Genomic DNA, 4,293 nt, shown 5'->3' with positions numbered 1-4,293 from the left:
CTATCTAAGGATGGTACTATAGAACGCCACCTCAAGGTAGGCCTAGTGGCGCCATCTCTTGGTCAGGCCGGAAACTTATCAATCCACCCTCGTATTATGTTATGACTATTATACTCTAATATTTTTTCACGCTTTTAATTACACAATCATTTACTATTACACAATCACGACACTGTTTATAATCGCACGCCATGACAATTTTTATTCGCTGCGGGGTTCGAACACTACACTGAAAAAAATGTGCATTAAGTCAAGTAGGCTAATTTACTTGGCTGATTTTACTTACAAGAAGCAAGTATTTTCTTTTCACAAGGGACCGATTTTCTTGAATCAATAAAATAATAGAATTAGGAAAAATATTTTGAACCAAGAATATATTTACTGTAAGCAAAAAACTATTGGGTTAATTTGTTCCATTATACTTATTTGCGTGAACTTTAATAAAATATTGAATTAAGAATATTATATTCTCATGATGAATAACTAAAACTCTAACCAAATGTTTCTTGACACAAATAAATTCATATACTTATTTTGCCTACTATTTTAATTGAAACAATGTTATTGTTCTTGAGACGAGAAAATGAATGTATTCAGCGAAGAAATCATTTCTCTAAAAATAATGCTTAAATATTTTCCTTCAAATAATTATTAATTTGAAACGAATGTCAGATTAACTTCGAAGATACCTATGTTATCAAGGTAGAATAACATAAGGTTTTTTCAACATAAGAACTGTAGACTCGATACAATATACATCGCAAACATACTATGAAAATTAAAATATTGGCCTAAATTAATTTACTTCTTACTGCTTAAGTATCTTATTAAATATAATAATCGATAAGTTGACATCGTATGAATTTGTTCCCCTTCGCCGCTAACAATTATTTTGAGATTCAATAATATTTATAAAATTCAAAACATTGCTGCGATAGTAGCAGTTTGAAAATCACAAAAATAGCAAAATTCATGAAATTTATGAGTAAAAAAAGATTTTTGAAAATATAAAATGATCATGTGTTATTCTACCTTAAACTAAATAATTTTTAGGCAGCAGATTTTTTAATTTAAGAAAGAAATGTGAATCTAGCCGAATTTCAAATTCCTTTATTAGGCACGAATTTTTTTCACAATTTTCAATTTTATATTCTTGCTTGCTTTTTGAAATAGTTAATATCTTGTTTTATATTTTTATGTTATTAATTGGCAATGTAATGCTCCCTGTGTACTGTAGCGCGCATATACTGTTGCTATTTTAAATAATTAAGTATAGATTAAGGTGTTTTTAAAATAAAATTAACAGAATTAAGTTTTTCAGTCCATGAATTCAATGGCCATAGAAAATTTTATTACAAGATGTCATTAATTATAGAACATTTAATGCGGATATTATCAGTACATGTATATTAATAAAGACTTAATTAAATTAAGTTTTTCAGTCAAACCCTTGCAGAAATTTCGAAAGGGCTCTAGTGAGGCCCTGGCTAAATTTTCCTATTTCTAATCGGGATCTAGTAGGGACAACTATTTGGTGCCCCATCTAGGACGTAACGCTGAGGCCATAGGGGCCCTATTCAATTTTCTAGTCAGCTCTAGTAGGGAACGCCTGTCTGCCAACCCGATTAAGGAGAAGGGCCCCTACTAGGCCCCTACTGGGCCTCTATTTGCGATGTAACTAATTGGGATCAATAATATTCTGCATTCACCTTTGATTTAGGAGAATTTTATTCATTATTTCATATTAATGATAATATTATTTTATAATTGCTAGAAGCTCGTATCTTCAGTCCTCCTTCCCAGTCCTTGGCGTTGGGGAAAACATATTATAATCCTGCGAGAAAGACTTTCTCATTGACGTTAAGACCCGTCGAATCTTCTTGTGTATCGGAAATAGCAGTTGAAATTATATAGTACCTTTTCTGTTTACAGATCATACTGCAATACATTAATAATTGAAAAATGATCATTAAGTCTCACCAAGCATGCATTGTGAGCATGCATAATTTCTTGTGATTTGTATCAATAATTGTTATTCATTCATTGTTTACTTACTATAAATGATTTTTCTATCTAATGATTACAAAAACTTGTAAAACATCTTAAACACTGTAATATCTTTTAAAGTTACATTAAAATGATGATATCTGTGAAATTATGTGAAATTGCCCTATGAAACATTTGTAAATCTTTGATATTTTCTAAAATGCTCTGAAAATCTTTTGAAATATTTGGAAATCATTGAAATCTATTAAAAAATCTTTAATTTTGTTAAAATCCTCTGAAATTCCTGGAAAATCGAATTTTTTGTATCCCGTAATATCTACAGAAATTTATTAGAACCTTATGAAGTCTTTTTCTTCAGAAATCCTATGAATCCCACAATTATTGTAAAATTTCTTAAAATCCCTTGAAATGGTGCAAATACCATAAAAATTCCTTAAAACCTTTGAAATTTTTTGTATCCTCTAAAATCATTAATAAAAATGCCTTTAAAAAATTTTAATTTCATGAAATTGTGTTAAACCCCACGAAACTATTTGAAATCCGATAAAATGTTTGTAAATTTTTTGTATTCCTTCAATCTTGTATAATTCATAGAAATTGTTTGGAATGCCAAAAAACCTCTTGAGATTTTTACTATCTTTTAAAATTACTTCAAACCGATTTAAATTTTTGAAATCAGCTAAGACCTCTTGCAATCTCTGCACATTTCTTGGAATTTTTTTGATTCTAAAAAAGATTTTACGTTCTTACAAAAAAAAATATATTAAAAATGTCTATGTCTTCAGAGATCTTACAAAACCGCGTGTGTCTGGTGAACCCGTCCCTTAAAATTCCTGGAAGTGCTTTTGAAACGTGTAAAATATTCTAAAAAAACCTTTTGTGTACTTTAAATCAGTAAAAATCCTTTGAAGCATCTTGTAGTCCGTTGAAATCTTTTAAATCTTTTAAAATTTCGATGTATGAGTTAGCGGATGTAGTTTTAGCAAATCGACGAAAAGGTTTAAATGTATGATTAAAACATTGGTGTCATTTTTCTAAACAGATAGAAAAATATTTTTGTCGTTGAAAAAATTTTTAAAAGTGCATTACTCATATCATTTTCTAATATTATTCTGTAAATTTAGTCATAAAAATTGATTGAAATTATTAGAAAGGAATGAAAGCCGGTGCTGCTTAGCCAGCTCCTATACAAATTTTTATATGGTATATTTTATGCATATAGATATTAATGATTATGAAGTGAAGTGACCAATTATATTTTGACACATTGAAGACATTTCGCAGATAATGTATTAAAAGATTCATTTAGCAAACGGATTAATAATACAACTATGTTAATAGAAATTTCGTTTCGCATATTTGTCAATGACTAACGAAAAAAATTAACCGACAAATTAATAAACTACAGTACTGCACAAAATTCCTGAATAAACATACATTTTTTATGTACAGTTATGTGCACATATTAGAAAATATTAAAGCAAATGCGTCTAAAAATTGCAATATTTTTGGAAAAAATAAAAAACCTAAGAAACATGAGTCACAAAACGTGTGATAAATGAGATCAAATCTGAAAAGAGCACGTGCTACGTGCACAATTTTTAATAATTTATGAATTGGAAATACGAATGAAACTTTCACTTACCTAAGTTTGGTGCTTTAATGAATTAAACAATAAATAGAGCGAACAAAACTTAAGTTCCAAACAAAATCAAAAATATTTCCGAAAATTTGAGGAATTGGTGCCAGCGTGGATCTTAAACATGGATGTCTTGCTAGTGTAATAGCAGAAAAATCTTTCCTAGTATTAGCTTCGTAGCCGGAATGAGGAAAAAGGAACGAATCACTAAACGAAAAAAGTCAATCCGGCGCTTGCGCAGTTCCAATTTCCGAAATAACATGCATCAATTCCTGGATAAATGGTGGCGCCACAATGATCATGTTGTCACAACCCGGGTATCGCGTCCTCTATATATGTCGCGATATTACCGGCCGGACTCGAAAGGTAAACGTGGATCCGTTTAAAAAATTTAAGACCTATGAAGATAGGTGAGTAAAAAAAATAACAGGGTTAAACAGAAAAATAACCACAAGCGTCCACTTTTATCATTTATTTAGAGGAAGGTTATTCTATACAATTAATGTAATGAATTTCGAGTTACAAAATATGAAAAGCTACTCGCCGAAGAGAAAAAAACGACTTCTCTAATCAAAAGCTAGTCTAATTCTGCCCTTCATATCAAGAATCGGTCTCCTCTTTTTTGAGCCTCCGAGGTTCCAGAGCAA

The 4,293-nt window shown here is 30.0% G+C and overlaps 1 protein-coding gene across 8 annotated transcripts in view; it reads left to right on the top strand.

The window, feature by feature from the left end:
* Positions 1–4,293, top strand: part of LOC117172978 — a 283,642-nt gene that overhangs the window by 222,870 nt on the left and 56,479 nt on the right. The window lies entirely within an intron of this gene.

Source organism: Belonocnema kinseyi, chromosome 5 (assembly GCF_010883055.1).
Source record: "Belonocnema kinseyi isolate 2016_QV_RU_SX_M_011 chromosome 5, B_treatae_v1, whole genome shotgun sequence".
Classification (NCBI taxonomy): Eukaryota; Metazoa; Arthropoda; class Insecta; order Hymenoptera; family Cynipidae; genus Belonocnema; species Belonocnema kinseyi.
This window is presented reverse-complemented; position numbering and strand designations above follow the sequence as displayed.